Source organism: Vipera ursinii (genome assembly GCF_947247035.1).
Source record: "Vipera ursinii genome assembly, chromosome: 2".
NCBI classification, from domain to species: domain Eukaryota; kingdom Metazoa; phylum Chordata; class Lepidosauria; order Squamata; family Viperidae; genus Vipera; species Vipera ursinii.
Window position 1 is genome coordinate 171,253,065 of NC_139513.1, and position 20,554 is coordinate 171,273,618.

The following is a 20,554-nucleotide window of genomic DNA, read 5'->3' on the forward strand; positions in this document are numbered from 1 at the left end:
AAAACCTCATTCAACAGCCCAAGACTGACCAATGAGCAAAAGAATTAAGCCAGCTGAGGCCAAGCCAAAGCATTGCACGCAGAAAACCGTGACACCAGAAGACCGTGATACCCTCATCCTCCCAATTTGGAATTTTGGACTTCCAAATTTCTCCAGCTTCTGCTGGTGCAAAGAAATAGTAATGCTCGATGTCCAAAGCTCTAGGCCTCTCCAGTGTTTAAAATTCCCTAGACAGATCATCAACAGAGCTAGTGCAAAATGAATCCGGGCTGGCTCCTGGGGATCAAAGCCTTGCTGATTCGTACTCTGATGTCAATAGCATGCTGCCACATAAGGCAATTGCATTAGTCCGCCATTGGTTGGTGGGTGCATGAAAGGGGCTAGACTTGACTGAACCTGCCTTGGAAAGTCTCACCATATACTGCCAACAATCCAAATTACTACAGATCTGATGTCCCCGTTATTCCTTGGAAGCAGCCCTTTTCTCTGCCTCTCTCCAGCAATACTAGCTCCCCTCCCACATTAACAATTCCCAGGCAACCCAAACGATTCTTCTATCACTGGCTTCAGGAAGCTGAAAAATCTGGGAGATTTGGCTTTCTACAAGACAGTGGGGCAGCATTTATAGCCACCGAGGGGAGAGGAAGGAGTAGGTTACCCATGTGTGGAAGAGATATAGAAATTGAGGATTTGGGAAGGTCTTGCTTCATCTAGGGTGGCCTGAATTACATGGCCTTTCCTGCTACCGCAGATACTGCCTGTTGATTCTGTGCTGCATCTGCCCTGGTGACAACCGAGGCCTCCCTCACTTGGAAGAAAGAGAGGTTGAAAAGGTGTCAAGGTCAGCAAGAAGCTTCAGTTCCTTGGCGGGCACCCAGCCCGGCCGCCCCCACAGCGGGAAGCAGGCGTGGGGAGAGCTATGCCACTCTAAGGGCTGCTGAATGCCCCCTTTGTCTGGCTCAGGGTAGGGGGGCAGAGATAGCACCACCCCTGATAAGAGTCCAGAGGCTGAGAGACTCTAACTTAAGGGAGTTCAGGGCTCGTGGCCTGAACTCTCGAGGCCTCCCATAGTTTGACCCAAAAAGGGTAGGAAATAAGGGCAGCCCCCATTCTCAGCCTAACACGACGATGGTAAATATGGGCAAATGAGATGGTAACGCTGTTTGGGGCAGAAGCTGGTAACCTGCCACAGAATGCTCTGTTTCCTGACACATCAGATTTTAGGGCACGTGGCAATTGCTCCACTCAGAGCTCTGAAGCACGCAGTCCCCTCAAAAAGCCCTCAAGATCTCTGCCCATTTTAGTTCTCTTCCACATACACACATACCACATACTCACACAGCCCAGCATCTCAACCACCATCCCTTACTTACAACAGCCGTAGCCACTGGGCACACACCTGCTCCTTGAGCGGGAAAGCAGGTTCTCCCTTCACCTGGAAGGTGCTTGGTGCTGCTGCCTTTCTACAGGCTGCTCTGCTCGGCACCAGGTGATACAGTGGTGAACCCAACCCACCACCCAACGTCATTAAACGCCCACACCGTCAAAAAAAAAAAAAAGGTGGGCGGCCTCCGATAATTCCTCACATGCAGCAGCAAGTGGGTTTGAAGCCACAAGACAGCTGAACACCAGGACTGCGTATCCGGCAAGCGCCTGGGACTGAGTTAGGACTGAGACACATCCTCCCTTGCTGAGAAGAGCAGGTGTAATTGGCATCAGCCAAACAAAAATCAGATTCTCTGGTGGGACTCAAAGTCAACTCTGCCGCCCTGATCCAAGGCAACCTCAAAGAGGAGGAAAGAACAAGAAAGAGAAGAGGGGGGGAGAGTCACTATGTTTGTTATACAATTTGAGCAGACACGAAACCCACTTTGCTGGTAGGTACTAAACACAGGCACCAATTTTCCACCCCCTGCCTTAGGTGAGGGGAGGAGGGGAAGAAAGAGAATAAGAGAAAGAGAATAAGAGAAAGAGTTAGAATCATGTGCTTCTCGGCAAATCCACACTTCTTTGGCATCACTATCACCCCCTGCTTAACTATGCAAAAACCTTTGGGGGAAGGTGGTGTAGCAAGATTGCCTTTTTTTTTTGCCCCCTCCCTTTCCCCTTCCTGTGAAACTTCACACCCCTTTGGAAAGACTAGCAACCAACCAACACCACTGCTAGTGTAATAGCTGCGTAATAGCCAAGTCTGTTTCGGACTTCTTCCTCGTCAATAGCAAAGGATTTGTTTGGGGTGGGAATGTACACGGATACCCACCTCATCCACAGCTCAGGCAGCTGCACAATTGTTCACGCTCAGAAAACATCACAAACTGTATTACACCTGATTGCCCAGGAACAGATGCTGCCTCTAAGCCACAGCCTAACCCCTCATGAGTGCGCCTGAAGCAGTTCCCACTCCAATAGCCCACTGTATGAAATTCTTCCCCGGAGGCATATACAGCCCCCACTTTGCTACCATTTCCTAAACAGGTTTAAGTCAAACCCGTCGGTCCCAGCTGAATGACTGCAGGTTGCTGTCTTGGGTTTTAGCTTTGCTCTGGATGGTTGGTTTTGGCACTGATTAGATTTAGTTGCGGTCTTACTGGATTTTTTGGTTGGGCTGGTGTTGTCAGCTGCCTTTGGTTTGTTTTTGTTTTTTTCGGGGTGGGGTAGTTTATAAGTACTATGAAATAAATAGCACACATTTGCTAGGTCCATTAACACTATTGCACTAAGCCACCTAAGCCAAAGTTTACCAACCAGAAAAATTGGGCTCATGCGCTAAGCCAAAGCCAAACAAATGACATTCCGGGTTAAGGCAATGTGTGAATCCAGCCAGAGTGGGAGGAGGGGAGAAAGAAAGGGGAATGGAAGCAGAACTTCTCCCTAAATTCAGCAAATGGTGAGTGTCCCCTCCTTGGTTGGTATTTTTTTTAAAAAAATATGTTTAGGCTTTGTGGTTTGACAAGAGAAAGACCTAGGGCAGGGGTGTCAAACTGCCGGCCCACGGACAGGTTTCTTCATACCGAAGCCACCCCCACCCCATTGCCAGCAATGCAAAAAGAGTCACGATAGCGAGTTTGACACCCGTGACCTAGGAGATAAGTATTTGGACCACTTAGTACATCTAATATAAAAATAACCTTTCATAGTAACGGTAGGTTTGCATGTAAAACAGCTGATGTGAGGGAAAGGGTGCAAAACCCAAGGTGTGACCCAGATTCCAGGATCAGAGTCACCAAGCTAAAATCAGGAAGGGGACAGCATCTTAAATCATTAATTTTACATTTAAAAAGTTATAAAGCAGAATTGTCTGTTCAATGTAGAGATGAATGCAACCCCTTCATACACCCTGTGATGAAGCTTTATGATGATTGGAACTTTTCGACGCAAAAGCTATCTCTGTTCTGGGTTGTGGTGGCCAAACTTTTTTTTGCTTTTTACAGGCAAAACTGAACTACAGTCATTCTTCAACAGGATACTATAATCGCCCTGGCACAGCCACCTGGCATCCTCCCTCTGTGCTACAAGTGGAAGGCTCAGCTTGTCTGTTTATTCAAGATGGACTTTCTGGTGTCGCTGATTTGATATATCCCTAAGGCCGGTAACAGAGGAGATTGACCAAGCCAAACAATTCATCCTCACACCTCTCTCTCTCCCTCTATTGAGAATACCATCTTTCTCCCCTTATTTTCCCCCTAATTTCCATGTTTTGTTAGGAGAAAGAGAAGCATTGCTGTGGCTGATGTTAGCCATAGTGCTGACAAGTTTCAACAGGCCTGAAATCACCAAATACCAATTGAGTAGACCTCCTCATATCTGAAGTGTGGGTCTCTCTGTAGTTACACGGGAAATGCAGTCTACACTTCTTTGGGGACAACTCAATCTACTTTTAAATCCTTAGGAAGAATCCTTTTTGCAAAGTAATCTCTCCTCCTGTATCCAGTTTTTTTTTAAAAAAAACACCAAAACCAGTAATCCTTCCTTGTTCAGGATATTTCACAGAATCACAATAAAGGTAAATGTCCCCTATAATTTTTATAAACCCGATCTCAGTTCTGTAGTTTTTGTAGTCAGCTCAGATTAACAATTGCAGGGAAACTACAATGCACATTCCTACCCAACAACAGAGCTTAACACAGATCTGGGGGGGTGGGGGGTGGGGGAAGAAGCAAATACACCAAATCTTGACTTTTCTTCTTTCAAAAGGCAGAATGCTCGTATTCTCTTCTTTCAGTCTCCAAATCTGCCAATTTCCACCCCACCCCCCACCCCCCCAGGCCCTTTTCCACTTGTCTACTTTAAGAAGCACCCTTGGAAGAAATTTAATGTCTAGATTGGGGGTGGGGGGGGAGAATAAGAGGGGGTGGGGGGAAATGCGGGCGAAGAAAACTCTGATGAGGAGAGATGAAAAAAAGATGAAGGGAAAGGAGGTCTGCAGCGAGCAGAGAGGGGCGCTGAATGAAGAAAGGCGAGGGAAACCCGTGGAAAAAAGGTGCGGAGCGGCGGAATGCCTGGAGAGCGATCAAGAAGGAAAAAAAAAAAAGGGAGCGTTGCTGGCAAGAGAAGGCAGCCGTTAAAGAGGCAGCAAGGGGAAGAGGGTCCACGGGATGATGATGGGTCGCCCGTGGGAAGTAGAGCGAATGCTTCGGGGAGGGGGGGCATTCTTCGACCGCTTCTTTTTGCACTCGAACAGCGGCTCCGAGAGGGAAGCAGAGTCGAGAAACCGCGGTTGCAGAAAGGCACACGAGGATCGCTGGAGGTACGGCGCGCATGGGATCGGTCCCGAAGAAAAGTGCATCCTCCAGGGCGCCCGAAGGTGCATCCTACAGGCGCCCCCGCTCCCGCCTTCCTTCCTTCCTTCCTTCCTTCCTTCCTTCCTTCCTTCCTTCCTTCCTTCCTTCCTTCCTTCCTTCCTTCCTTCCTTCCTTCCTTCCTTCCTTCCTTCCTTCCTTCCCCGCCAGCGCTACCTACCTGGCCAGCGAAGTTCAGGAGAACTTGCGACCGTCCGCCGCTCAAAGCCAGGAGCCGATCCCGGGCAGCGGCACCGCTCACGCTCCTCGCCACTCCCCCCCCCCACAATGCACCGCTGCCAACTCCGAAGTCTCTCCTCGGCCGCCGGCAGCCCCATGCCAAGCCAAGCCGAGCCGCCGCCACCACCTCCCCGAGCCCGAAGGCCGGCTGAGAACTGGGAGGGTCAGAAGCGCCCCCTGCTGACGGAAGGGAGCTAAAAGGCGTCCCAGAGTATGTATGTATTTATCTATCTATCTATCATCTATCTATCTATCTATCTATCTATCTATCTATCTATCTATCTATCTATCTATCTATCTATCTATCTATCTATCTCTATCTATCTATCATCTATCTATCTATCTATCTATCTATCTATCTATCTATCTATCTATCATCTATCTATCTATCTATCTATCTATCTATCTATCTATCTATCTATCTATCTATCTATCTATTATTTAGATTTATATACTGCCCTTTCCCCCCTCCCCCCAAGGACTCAGGGCGGTTTACAGGATATTTGAAAGAAAATCAATACAAAAGTTAAAACAATTAAAAAAGATTAGATGAAACCCTGAGAGAAAATAAAAAACCCAGTTAAAATTAAAAATTAAAAAATTCTCAGCCTGGGCCAGAGAGCTCGAAAAGCCAGGTCTTCAGGTCCCGGCGGAATGAACGGAGATGGGGGGGGGCAGTCCTAAGCTCCGCAGGCAGCTGGTTCCAAAGGGCAGGCGCCCCCACTGAGAAGGCCCTACCCCTGGGTGTTACCTGCCGGCAGGGCTTTTTTTCTCATAGAACGCTCAGAACGGAGTTCCGGCACCTTTTTGGGATGAAACCTTGTAGGGTAGGCAAGGCGGGTTGTATGACATGTGTGAGTTCCGGCACCTTTTTCTTTTACAAAAAAAGCACTGCCCATCGGCAATCTTTAACCGGTGGCACCCTGAGAAGACCCTCCCTGTGGGACCGCACTGGACGAAGGGAGCTTGATGCTGGCAGCAGGTGTTCCCTCAGATATCCCGGACCCTAACCCGGACCCAAGCCATTTAGGGCTTTATAGGTCATCACCAGCACCTTGAATCTCACCCAAAGGGCAACCGGAAGCCAATGCAGCTCGCGGAGTAAAGGTGTTACATGGGAGTATCGGGAGACCCCTATCACGACTCGCGCAGCCGCATTCTGGGAGACCCGCCGGTCTTCAGTCCCGGCCGCCTGATCTTCGAACGTCCAACCGGGCACAGTAGGTTTGGGCAGTTTTAAGACGGTTCCACTTTGATGCTGCCGTTCTCCGTAACGACCAGCCCATCTTTGTAGCCGTCCTTCCTCATAACGTCAATGGGGTGAAACAGCGCAGATGCAAAGACCGTCTCTTCCCTTTGTAGCTGCTTTATTGAGCTTTGCTCGCTGATGGCTCATTAGGTTTACTTTGATTGCAAGTGGACTGCCAAGATCCGGACGGCCGTTGAACGGCAACCGAGAAATTTAGATTCTTCCGCACTCCCCTGCTGCCATCTAGTGGTCTTCGGATTTTTGTGTCCCAAATCTGGTCACTTTATTTAAGATTAATTTAACAGTGGCTTTCTTCCGTGGTTTTGGTTCTGACATACGTTTCCCACCACCTTACTAATAAAACAGATGTTTGCCTTGGTTTAATTGTTTTCCTGTACATTGCAGAGAGTGGGATTCGAGTGCCTTCCAACTCCATATTTCTTGGATTCTATGTACTTGCTTCCTAATCTTGCTCCAGAATGCCAGCATTCTAAATTGCTATGGGCTGTTTTCAGCTACATTATCTATATTCACCCTTAATTTTTAATTTAGACTGATTCAGGTATCTATACATGAGCCTGCCATGCGTGCTTGCAAATCCAGCAGAGAAGTTTGTTTGTTTGCTTTTTTAAAAAAAGTTTGTGCAAATCCTGTACAGATAATCTCTAGAATTCTATAACTTTGGTTGCATTTTTTTTAAAAAATGAAAGTTTCATATACACAACTAGTCCAATAATCTGTGCACATGTTCATATCTACTGCCAGTGGGAAGAAGGAAAGGAGAGGATTGGACAGGAGACTGAGATAGATAAGCAGAAGAAATGTAAGGCATAAACATCCTTTTGTAAACTGTCTATAAATGTGGATGAGATCACAGTATGCTTTTCAACCAAGCATACGGAACAGCCATGAAATGTACCAACACTACAGGTTCATCTGCACAGCAACACCAATGCACTTTCTTCCCATCCTAGAGATATGAGAAAAGCAAGTCAGTGGAAAAACCGCTTCCCCCACAGCTTTTTCTTTCACTGTACCTTAGCAACAAGGCCAGGATTGCTGCTGCTTCATAGAAAGTAATGTGGGTTACTTTTAGGCAGCAACTGGGTCCGTTTTGGAGGTCTTGGCTAGGAAAAAAGGCATCTCGATGGGTGGCAAGTCCCCCATCTGGTCCTAAACCAGAAGGCTTTACTGGAGCCAGTTTGGAGATTGCCCAAGTCTTCTTTGATTAAGAAACCATGAAATGTGTGGGGTTATATCTCTGGGCTGGATTCAGTGGGACTTCTGCTCCAGTGAAATTGCCTGTAGGGTGACATTGGGGAGGGGAGAGAATATGTGACATTAAAATGAATTGCTGTCTGGTGGTGTAAAATGGAGGGGGTACAACAAATGGAGTGACCTTGCATGGTCAAACAGAAAAAAGGTTACCTACAGATAGACGCTTCCAGATCTTAGCCTGCAACAGCCCCATTATGCTGAAGTTGTAAAGACCAGTGAATGTATGCTACACAGTATTTAACTAGTTACCTGGGGCTCTGCTTATGGAAAGAACTACATCCAAAGTATGTTTCCAGTATATGGAATATTTCAAAGGCTCAGAAGTGACATATTTTTCATTGAAGGTTGTACAACAACAGAGTGAAAATATAATACTTTTTTTTTCAGTTTCCCCTGAAGCTCTTGTTTCTTGGGCCATCGGTGGACATTCCGCAGATGAAAAAATGATAAAAGGATAATAAAGCATGGCCATGGAATGCAAGAGAAGGATAGAAGGTCCAACCTTCCGTCTCCACCATACACTACCCCAGGGGTCGGCAACCTTGGCTCTTTTATGACTCGCGGACTTCAACTCCCAGAATTCCCGAGCCAGCTATGCTGGCTCGGGAATTCTGGGAGTTGAAGTCCGCGAGTCATAAAAGAGCCAAGGTTGCCGACCCCTGCACTACCCAATGAATGGAATTTCCACTCAGGAAATCAAGGATCGAGCAATGGACTGGAACAGAAATGAGAAAACATTGGTGGATTGCAAAAAACAACTCAAGCAGGTAAGCAACAATTGTTTCTAGTGCAGAAAATAATTTTGGCAATGAGTTCTTGGAAGTTTCACTAGACTAGACTCTTATCAAATCCAACCTGAGTTCTAAAGAAATAGGGTTATTCCCTTTTCACCAATCCAATGGTGAGGCTCAGGAAAGTCCTATTTTTCTGCGCCTAATCCCTACAGAATCAGCATCCCTAATTTTGCCATTTGGAAAATATTTATCTATCACCTTTGATTTTTGTATAAGCTTTTAGCATTGTCAGTCTTTAGAGTTCCATCCAGCGGTAGTTTCTTTTACTTTTCCCAGATAGAATTTCTGATGCTACCACCACCGCAGATTTATTTTTGTTATGGCTATTTCACTTGGCCTGTAATTATTGCTCATTTCAAACTGGCTCTCCAGGTTGTCCCACCTCCTGTACCAGGAAGTGTCTCCTATTTCTCTTTCGCTTGATCTGGGCAGTCACCGTGGCAGCACAGTGATCTTATCACTCAACGTCCACTCCTAAAATGTGTGGTAAAACTGCCTCAAACAGCCTTTCAAGGTTTCACTCTGAAGAGACCTTTCTTAGTGTAAGGCATGGGTGTCAAACTCGATCGCGTCACGTGACATATCGTGATGTATTGTGACATTTTTTTGCCTTTGTGGAGCTGGGGTGGGCATGGCCTGCACGTAATGCATTCGGCCTGCAGGCTGCCGGTTTTTCACCCCTGGGGTAAGGCACTAGGCCGTGCAAGGGCCCTCTATGATAGCCAAGTAATGTTAGTTTAGGCAGGCAATCCTTCCAATGATGTGATGTTTTTCTGCCCCTCTCACCTAGCTTCATTTTTGTTAGAGGAGAAGAGGTGTCCCAATCAGGTGAAGAGGGACGTGGTGGCTCAGTGGGTTAGGACGCTGAGCTTGTCGACCGGAAGGTCGGCAGTTTGGCGGGTCGAATCCCGAGTGCGGCGTAACAGAGTGAGCGCCTGTTACTCGTCCCAGCTTCTGCCAACCTAGCAGTTCGAAAGCACGTCAAAATGCAAGTAGAAAAATAGGGACCACTACGGTGGGAAGGTAACAGCGTTCTGTGCGCCTTTGGCATCTAGTCATGCCGGCCACATGACCACGGAGACGTCCTCGGACAAGCGCTGGCTCTTCAGCTTTGAAATGGAGATGAGCACCGGCCCCTAGAGTCGGAAACGACTAGCACGCATGTGCGGGGGAACCTTTACCTTTACCTTTACCTTTAATCAGGTGAAGACAAATATATTCACAATCGTAGCAAAATCAGCTGATTTGGGAATATGCCAGTTGATGCAGGTAGAGAGGTGGGCTTCACACCTGCTTTTTCCCTCAAGCTCTTCTGCTGCTTGGGAGGGGTGAGGTGACAGTAATGCTTAGTTATCACTACCCTAAATCACCTGGGCTTACCAGGTCACCTGCTCCCAATGCAATGTAACAACTTTCCTGTCTTGGATTCTTTTTTAGTTGAGTCAGGCTAAAATTACCATTGTTCTCAGCTCTCCTGAGTTTGTTTTTCCTCACACCAGGGCTGGGGAAAGACTCAGTAAACAAGCATAAAAAAATGGACCGAGGGTGCCCATGATGTGTGCATGCATTGTACTGCTGTCAAGAGCACTCCAGTGCACAGTGGGATATTAAGCATGGTGGGCACTGGAGGTTACAACAATACTCTGGAGGGACCTGTAACTTGCAGCTGCTCTTTCAGTCATGGCTCCTGCGAGGGGGAAGCCACGACCAATGATCTCTTGGCCCAGCTATGGTGGTATATCAGGTGCATTCCTTTCTGGAAGAAAAATGGCTCTGGCAACAGTAACTCATAAGTTTATCACCTCTAGACTGGATGACTCCAATGTTTTTTATCTGCAGCTGTCCTTGAAGACTACCTAGCAACCAAAGCTGGTGTAGGATGCCTCCTGCACAAGCAAGAATAATTCAGCAATATATCACCAGTACTCAGTGCCACCTCAAGGCCCCATTAGCTGATGGTGCAACCTCCCACTCATGGGAAATTTGAATTTTTAGAATGATTTGGAAGGAAGGGTGGCAACCTTATGCTTTGGTGCCTAACAGCTTGGTTCTTAAATAAAGCAATCACTAATGAAACTAATGATAAAACGAGACTTCCGGGTGGCAAGGTGCCGCCGAAGACAGCCATTTTCGGGCTGTCTGCTCCGCGGCTTTGTAGAGCCGCCGAGAACAGCGCCGATCAGCTGTTTTGGCGGCTCGGAAGCCCCCTCCTCGGGAGAAGAGGAGGGGGTGAGTACCCAGGTAGGGGTTGAGCTCTCCGGGGCCGCCAGAGCTTAAAGTTCTGGCGGCTGAAGGATCGAGCCCCCCCGAAGCCTGGGTTTGCTCTGGGCTGCGCAGCGTTTCTGCTCCGTGCTTTTGGAGCAGAACAAGGCGTTCGCAACCATCTCTGCCAGCAGGAAAGGATTTTGGACAACGAGGATGCAGGCAGAGCGATACAGGAGATTAAGGTGAAAGTGGACTTTTGATCTTTAGCTCAACGGATTTTGCAGACTTGGAAAGTGAAAGTGCGTAGTAACAGCGGGGGAAAATGGCGGCTAAATCTTCCAAAGTTATTAGAAGTGCGGGGGCTTCCCCGGTGCAGCAGTCTTCATTGCAAGCCTTATTGCCTCCTGCACCCCCACCTACGCCAGCCCTGACAGTTAAAGTTTTGCAAGATGCTTTGGAAAAGCACTCACAGCAAATAGATGAGATTATAAATGAAAAGCTGGATGAAAAGCTGGATGAGAAGTTAACAGAAAAACTAGTTGAAGTTATGGAGGAAAAGCTGGATGAGAAGTTAACAGATATAAGGGCGGACATCTTGCTTGCATTTCAAGGCATGGCAATATGTATCGAACGCTTGGATGAAAGAGTGGAGGATCTCAGCCAAAATAATATTAAATTAGATGCAAAAATGTTAGAGACTGAGAATGTGGTGGATAAAATTGACAGTGACTTGACCTTGGTGCAGTACCACGAGATGGAGTTTGCTGTTAGAATCAGAGGCTTGAAAGAGAATCCTAAAGAAGATCTGAAGGAAATAGTCTCTGAGGCTCTGGAAGGGGTGCTGGGACGGCCAGCAGATGGAATTGTGGGAGACATAGACAAAATCTTTCGTGTCAATTCATGGATTGCAAGACAAAGGAAATTACCTAGAGATGTGGTTGTTTATTTTACAAAGAGAGCAATCAGGAATGAAGTTATTCAAGCATCTTACAATACTAAGCTTGTAATTGTTGAGCAAGAAGTTCTGGTTTTAAAAGAGATCCCTCCAAAAATTTTAAGGAGAAGAAAGGAGTTTGCTTTCCTAGCACAAGAGCTCAGACGACGTGATATTAAGTTTAGATGGGAGATACCAGTTGGTATGGTGGTGATGCATGAAGGCACGAGACATCGTCTTATTACAGTGATGCAAGCACGTGATTTTTATAGTAATGTTTTAAAAGCAACCCCCATACCACTTTTGGAATCTACAAAGAAGAATGGCGAGGGAAAGCCTCAAGGTGCTGAAGGAACAACACAGACAGATGAGAAAGCTACAGGAGAGGATCAAATTTCAGTATCATTGGAAGAAGCAAGAGACCAGAGGATGACGCGTGCTGCTTTGAGACGAATGAGACGCGAGCAAGAACAAGACCAGCAGAAAGTTGTGGAACCTCCAAAGCGTACCTATAGCGAAGCTGTGGGAGGGGCACGGCCTAAGAATGTTAAGGGGATCCTGGAAGATGCGCTCCAAAAGCTTCGGGTCGCTAAGGATGGCGACTAAGTTTCTAACTTGGAATGTCAATGGTTTAAATTCACCACAGAAGAGAAAGAAAATCTTTCAATATTTAAAACAATTTAAGACTGATGTTATTTGTTTACAAGAAACACACATTAGAGTTATGGACCAAAAGTATTTATTAAATTCAAGATTGGGCACACAATTTATTGCTTCTGCAATGAATAAGAAAAATGGAATGGTTATTTATGTCAAGAATACTATTACAGCGGAGTTAATTGAAGCAGATCAACAAGGAAGATACGTTATAGTAGATTTGTTATTAGAAGGCAAAAAACGCTTCTGGTTGGATTATATGCTCCTAATCAACAACAAGCCGACTTTTATAGTTTATTACACAGCAAGATCACTCAATTGGATTATAAATCTTTTATTTTTATGGGAGACTGGAATGGTGTCTTGAATGTACAAATGGACAAGAGTGGCTCCTTTAGAAGTACCCCAAGTCATGCTAAATTGCCTAAGTCTTTTTTTGAGATGATGGATGATTTGGAGCTGTGAGATATCTGGAGAGAGAGAAATCTACAAGAAAAGGATTATACTTTTTTTTCTGATAGACATCAATCTTTTTCTAGGATTGATTTTATATTAATCACTAATGATTTTTTTTCTAGGATTAAGAAGATAAAGATTTGTCCAAGAACCATGTCTGATCATAGTCCAGTCTGGTTAGAGATTGATAAGGACAATAGAGATAGGCGCTCCTGGCGTCTAAATGAGAACCTGTTTAGAAATCAGGAAAATGTGGAAGAATGTAAAAAACAAATGAAGGATTTTTTTTGAAACTAATATGTATAAGGGTACTTCTATGGAAATGGTTTGGGATGTTAGCAAGGCATACATGAGAGGTGTGTTAATATATTTGAATAATAAATATAGACGTAATTTGGAATTTAGGAGGAAAGAATTAGATAATGAGATTAGGGAAAAAGAAAAAGCCTTAATTTTGAATCCATCGGATGTGAAGATTAAAGAGGTTATTAATTTATTAAGGGGACAATTTGATAAGCTGATGGCTGATCAGGTGGCAACTAACTTACGGTTTGCTAGACATAATACTTTTTGTAATGCCAATAAACCAGGTAGATGGTTAGCTTATATGCTAAGGAAGAAGCAAAGGGTTTCTAATATAGACAAAATAGAACATAAGGGCAAGGTTGTGTATTAACAGAATCTTATTAAGGAAACCTTTGTTGATTTTTATTCTAAATTATATGCTAGAGATAAGATTAATGAAGCAGATATTGATGCATATTTGAGAAATGCTAGTATTCCGGTTCTTATGCAAGAACAAAAGGCAGAGATGAATCAACTGATAACTGAGGAAGAAATTCTTTTAGCAATTAAACAATTGAAAGTGGGTAAAGCGCCAGGCACGGATGGTTTGACTGCTGTGTACTATAAAAATTTACAGTCTGAGATGATAAAGCCATTAAGGGAATTGTTTCAGACAATCCAAAGGGGAGGAGGGGTGCCTCCGTCTTGGAAAACTGCTTTCATTTCTTTGATTCCGAAGGAAGATCAGGATGTCACTCAAGCAAGAAATTATAGACCAATATCACTTTTGAATACGGACTACAAGATATTTGCTAAGGTTTTAGCTAATAGATTGATGAGGGTACTGCAACAGGTAATTCATGGTGATCAGACTGGGTTTATAAGTGGTAGACAAATGAAAAATAATGTGAGGTATATAGTTGACTTGTTGGAATTTTTGGAAAGGAACAACCAGATCCCTGCAGCGCTGATTTTTCTGGACGCTGAAAAAGCCTTTGATCAACTGGATTGGCAATTCTTGATGAAAGTATTAGATAAAATGAATTTTGGGGATAATTTTTTACAACCAATTAGGGCATTATATCAAAAGCAAACAGCCCGTATAATAGTAAATAACAGTCTGACCGAAGTATGCAATATTGAAAAGGGCACAAGGCAAGGGTGTCCATTATCACCTTTATTATTTGTTTTAACATTGGAGATACTATTGATTAAAATATGGAATTCGGAAAAAATTAAGGGAATTCAAATAAGAGATCAGGATTATAGATTGAGGGCATTTGCAGATGATCTGGTTGTTACGGTGACCCAGCCAGAAAACTCTGTTGTGGACCTGATGGAGATAATAATGCAATATGGGAAAGTTTCTGGATTCAAGGTTAACATACAAAAAACTAAAATACTGGCTAAAAACATGACAGTATTACAAAAGGCTGTTTTAGAAGGGTTAACTGGATTTGAAATTGTTAAAAGGGTTAAATATTTGGGGGTATATTTGTCACCCTCAAATGCAAAGTTATATAAAAATAATTATGAAAAGCTATGGGGTAAAGTTCAAAAAGAATTGGACAGCTGGAAAAAGTTACAATTGTCATTATTGGGAAGAATCGCAGCAGTGAAAATGAATGTTTTGCTGAAATTTCTATTTTTATTTCAAATGATACCCATTCTTAAAAAGGATTCAAATCTGGAGGAGTGGCAAAAGGGTATCAATAAATTTGTATGGGCAGGGAAAAGGCCACGAGTTAAATTTAAGATTATGCAGGATACGCGTGAAAGAGGTGGTCTTAAAATGCCCAACTTTAAACTATACTATGAAGCTGCTGCGTTGTCAGCGATAAGTGATTGGATTAACTTAACACAAGGGAGATTATTAAATCTTGAAGGTCATGACTTGTTATTTGGCTGGCATGCATATTTATTGTATGATAAGAAGGTAGATAATGTATTTAAGGTGCATATTTTAAGACATGCTTTGTTGCGAGTTTGGAAAAAGTATAGACATAAGTTAAATTATAAGATACCTTTATGGGCAATACCGAAACACGCAATAGAAAACATAAATGTTGGGTTCAAACATGATGTGATTCCATATAAGGAAATCTTAAGTTTGGAAAGGAATGTATGGTGTTTGAAGCTGTATAACTTTTTACGAGAAGAAAAGATTGCTCAAACCTGGTTTCAGTATGGGCAACTACAGGCCAGGTGGAAAGAAGATCAGAAAATTGGTTTTTCAATGACTGATGAAAATCTGGTAAAGCAAATTAGAAATCAGGGTCCAGCACATATCAAACGGATATATCTTGCATTGATAGAAATTGATTCAGAAACAGAACTTGTTAAAGATTGCATGATAAAATGGGCTCAGAATATTCAAGAAGTTATTACAATGGATACTTGGGAAAAGATCTGGGTGAGAAACGTAAAATTTACGCAAGCTCAAAATCTAAGAGAGAACTTTTATAAAATGTTTTATAGGTGGCATTTAGATCCCAAAAAGTTAGCAAGTATGTATCCGAATTACCAGCCTAAATGTTGGAGGTGTGGTGGCGAAGACGCAACGTATTTTCACATATGGTGGACCTGTAAAAAGTTTAAAGCATTTTGGATTAAAATCTGGTGGAATATGCAGAAGATATTTAAGAAAAGGATAAAGTTTTGTCCGCAATTGTTTTTATTGGGCATTATTACTGATACTACTGTTGTGGACTGTTGAACTTAATTACAGCAGCAAGACTTTTAATAGGACAATACTGGAAGAAGGAAGAACTGCCGACTATAGAGGAATGGACTTTAAAAGTTTCTAACCTGGCGGAAATGGCAAAGATTTCGGCGTATTTGAAAGACCGTTCGCAACAGAGATATATCGTGGAGTGGAAAAAATGGAATGATTACATCCAGAATAAATATGGGACTAAAAAGTTTCATTTAGCATTTGAATAAGTATTGATGGAACATTTATATTGCTTGTAGTCATTTTATAAGAGCTAAAGGGCGATAGACCTAATAGTTTATGGTTGTTAGCATATGGTAGTTTATGATTGTTTTTTTACTTTTATACCTTGTATTTAGCTCTGGGAAGTCGGGGAGGGGGGAAGGGGAGGGGGGGAGGGTTGGATTGGGTTGGGAAGGGTGGGTGGGGGTGGGGAGGGGTTGTTTTGTTAAAGATAAAATGTATTGAAAAACTTTTCAATAAAAAAAAAAGAAACTAATGATGAAACTTTAGATTTCTTTGAATTCAGTTCAATACTTCATTTGGCCAATTAGACCATTAACTGTGATGAGATACACAAGGAATTCGTCTCGGGTGCAGAAACTCTCAGTGTACGTGCAAAGCAACAAAATAATTGTAATACCAATAAAAGGGGGAGTAAAGAAGATAATAACGATAAATAATATTACAGCTACACTGCATGGGTATATGTAAGAGACATTAGGCAACACTGTGAGAATTAGGTGTTCATCAGAGTGATGACACAAGGGAAAAAACTCTTCTCGTGTCTAGTTGTTTTGGTAGACAATGTCCTGTAGCTCTGTCCAGAGGGTAGGAGTTGAAACATTTTGTCCAGGATGTAAAGGGTTTGCAGATATTCTCAGCTCTCTTTCTGACACGCACAACATGTAGGAAGGCAGGCTGGTTGCAATTGTTTTTTCTGTAGTCTTAACTCTCTGGTTGGAGTCTTTTAACTGCCTTTTTTGGTTGCTGTACCAAACTAGACAGTTATACAACTACAGAAAACAGACTTAATAATTCCTCTGTAAAGTGGTATCAACAGCTCTTGTGTTTTGCTTTATAGACTTGCACAGTTTGTGAATGGGAGGATTGGTTGCAAAGGGTTTTTTTCCCCCCACTGTCATAACTGGGAACAGTCAGTATATAGGGCTGTTTCTAAATGAGGACGACAATACCTGTAGCTGTTAAACAAAAACGACGTGTTACAGCCAGGTAAGTTTGGTATAGTGGTTAAGGCACCAGGCTAGAAACCAGGCGACTGTGATTCTAAACTTGCTTTAGGCATAAAGTCAGCAGAGTCTGTGTGTGTGTGTGTGTGTGTGTGTGTGTGAGAGAGAGAGAGAGAGAGAGAGAGAGAGAGAGAGAGAGAGAGAGAGAGAGAGAGAGAGAGAGAGAGAGAGAGAGAGAGAGAGACTTTGGACCAATCCCTCTCTCTCAGCCTAGGAAGCAGTGAAGGGCAAACCACTTCTGAAGTCTTGCCAAGAAAACTGCAAGGACTTGTCCAGTCAGTCACCAGGGGTCAACCCTGGCTTGAAGGCATTGAAAAAAACAAAACAAAATAAATAATCCTCTTACAACACTTTTTACATTGGTAGGTTTAAAAGATATTACACACTACAGCAAACATTGCCTCAATGGAAGGGGTGTTTTGGCCTCTGTGAAGGATTTAATGAACTGCTGGGTTTACCCTACAAAAAGTGTGTTGTGCCATCTAAAATGGACAACAGTGCTTGAGGGGACACAACACGGAAAAGTGTACATCTGAAAAACATGCCTTGAGGTAATGTTAACAGTAGATGAAAGATAAACAGACATTATCTGTTTCTGCCATCCAGAAATAGTGGCCTGCCAGATCTGGTGACAGGTCACTAGTCAGCACAGATAAGCCTTTACTCTGAAGCTGCAACCTCCATCTTGTAATTAAATTGTTACCTTAGTTCTGCAAGAAAGGCCAGTGTATGTGTGAACCAGGACCATGTATGCACCATAATGGAATGTAGGATGATAAAGTGATTTATGTCATCGTTGAATGAGTTATTATAGCACCAGGTTCTACTCCACCACTATATCGGGCTAGTTTGCTTTAGTGATTAAGGCACCCAGCTAGAAAGGAGGAGACCATGAGTTTACGTTCTGCCTTAGCCATGAAAGCCAACAAGGTGACCTTGAGCCAGTCACCCTCTTTCAGCCCAACTCACCTCACAAGATTGCTGTTGTGAAGGAAAATAAGAGAAGGAAGGTTTGTTGGATATGTTTGCCATCTTGACTTACTTACAAAAATAATAAAGCTGGGGTACAAATAGATGAATAAATAAAATATCAGAAAGATGAGGGAAATTAAAATGTCTCGAGTGGTTTTTTTTAATGTACCCTGTCGACCCAAATATGGGGAGAAGGAATTTTGCCTGTATCAGCCCAAACTAGGGCCATCCACAGGCAGCAGTCGCTAACTGTGACAATCATTATTATATTAAATTTGGATTGCTAACAAAGAATCAAAGGGAGACTGGTATAGCTATTTCAAGCTGCTTTGCTCTCAGCCAGCCACACCCTTCTGAGATTCGAACCTGGGCTGCTTGGAAGTAGGCAGCTGTGTTAACCTCTAGGCCACAGGCTCTTTCTCACTTTGTCAGCTATATCAGGGAGGGAAGAGACCAGGGGAGGAGATATATTATCATCAGTGCTTTTTTTGTAAAAGAAAAAGGTGCCGGAACTCACACATGTTATACAACCCGCCTTGCCTACCCTACAAGGTTCCATCCAAAAAAGGTGCCGGAACTCCGTTCTGAGCGTTCGATGAGAAAAAAAGCCCTGATTATCATCATCATCATAAGATTCAGAACTCATAATCTTCCTTTGTTGTTGAGCTTGTGTAAGCTACTAGCAAAAAAACCCCCAAACCCTTACACATTTTTAAATCTGGTAGCTGAGGCTAGTCAAATTTCCCTTTACATAAAGCAGGTTCCATTCTGAATCTGGACTGCACACTGCAGAGAAAGGGGTGAGTTAAATCTTTCTTTTATCTCATCTGTTTCATTTTCCTTAAAAATAACCCCTTCTTGCTGAAAATACATGCTTCTTTTATATATTTTTTTAAAAAGGGAGGGGGAGGAAGAGCAAATAGCAACATAAGGAATTTAAAACATTTAGCTGATGGAAAACATTTGCCTCATGTGCATAGCTTGAGAAATGCTGTTATTCATCCGGAACATTGCTCTGCTGTTTGCTGTGGAAATATCCCCTTTCTGTTTGAGATGTGAGCGATATCTGAATGGATTGCCTCCTGATTTCTTAAAACTTGAAAACGCTCCGGAGATTCCGGTCAGCAGAGTCATAGAAAGAGGAAGGAGGGCTAAAAGAGGACTTTTTTTATTGATGCCACTTTCAACACATGCCTAGCAAGGAAGCCATGTGAAAGTGAAAAAAAAGAGAAGGGGGGGGGGGGAGACGAGCATCATCAGAAACTTCTAGCTGATTGTGCTTGATTGGAAGGAGCTGCTTATACAAGTTCTGCCTGTGAAAGCCCAAATCCATGAGGATCTGGTAAATAGTACAAAGCATCAATTTTACAAAGGGAAGTTGTGTAAGAATGAGAGGCAGCAGTCTGGCTAGGTAGTAAAGATAAATCCACTCACATCTTCTTCAATCTGGATTCCTGATACTGGCCTACCTAGTCACAAATGCTAAAGCCAAGTTTTTTAAACTAAGCAGCTGCTGGCTGGGGAATTCTGGGAGTTGAAATACCTTAAAGTTGCCAAGATTAAAAAAAAATTGTTCTAAAGATATAAGAGAAATTATATATACATATATATATATATATATATATATATATATATATATATATATATATATATATATATATATATATATATATGTTTTCTGAGGTTTTCGCGGGTGCCTGTATGTGGATCCTTGGTTTTTCGGGTTTTTCCCCGCGTAGAACTAAAGGTGTGGGCGCAACGTTTCGACGGAGTCTCATCCGTCATCATCAGGCTTTAGCTTCCTTCTTCTGGGAGAAGCATGTGGCTGTTAGTTCCTCTTTTTTAAACTGCCAGAGGGGGTGTGTTCTGTGGAGGTGTGCTCTGATTGGGTAGGGGACCAAGTGTGTTCTGATTGGGTGGGAGTGTGTTTTGAATGGTGGGTGTGTTCTGATTGGGTGGGGGGGTGTTCTGAGTGGATGGGCTGGTCTCAGCTGCCAGCTCCAGAACTGAGCTGGTGAGTTGTGCTGCTTTTGTTCGGCTTCGTGTTTGTGGTGGTGCCATGTTTTTATAGTGGGTGTCAGTTTGCTTATTGTGTGGTTTGGAGGGGTTTAAAGTGGCTGATGTTGCAGCTGTAGTTAGGTTTCTGTTTTGTGGTTGTGTGTCTTTATCGTTGTGGGTTCGGATTTGCTTTTTGAATGGTTGTGTGGTGGTGATGTCATGTGATGTTATCATGAGTTTGGTATGAGAATGATACCAGACCCAAACACATTATATATATAATGTGTGAGTGTGTGTGTGTGTGTGTGTGTGTCCTTATTAGCATAGTCTTTCAAGGTGTATGAGCAATTCCAAAGAATTTTTGTGATTCCCCCCTCCCCTTTTTTATGAAGGCAAAAAATTACTCTGTTCCTTCAGGAATGAATATACAGTGTGTGTATATGTGTGTATAGTGTATTGTATTTGTTGTTGGAAATCTGGGCTCCCTTGCAGCATTTCAGCTTTTCTAGAAGGATTAGCTTTACCTGAGTCAGAAACAGAGTAACAAGTCCATTGTTTTCAAAAATTATCCACACAATTGATGTAACTGACATTATTTACAGCAATTTACACATTTGCATGATTACTTAATTCAGTTGTATAATGATTACATTCGTTATACACATAACACTAAATATTTTAATTCCTTAAATTTGGACTGATGGACATTCCGCTTTAAAGGATATCCTGTCTCTCCCAAACAACC

The 20,554-nt window shown here is 43.2% G+C and overlaps 1 protein-coding gene across 7 annotated transcripts in view; it reads right to left on the bottom strand.

The window, feature by feature from the left end:
- The window catches only part of PLXNB3 (plexin B3), a 63,209-nt gene extending 58,151 nt beyond the window's left edge, over positions 1–5,058 (bottom strand). Inside the window, exon 1 of one of the 7 annotated variants that reach the window (XM_083355757.1) lies at positions 4,960–5,058. The gene's annotated coding sequence lies outside the window, so the exon portion shown is untranslated. Of the gene's footprint in view, positions 1–1,373; positions 1,462–4,959 lie in introns of those variants that run through there. The other 6 variants (XM_083355758.1, XM_083355763.1, XM_083355760.1 and 3 more) reach the window with 6 other exon arrangements.
- Between the last annotated feature and the right edge of the window lie 15,496 nt (positions 5,059–20,554).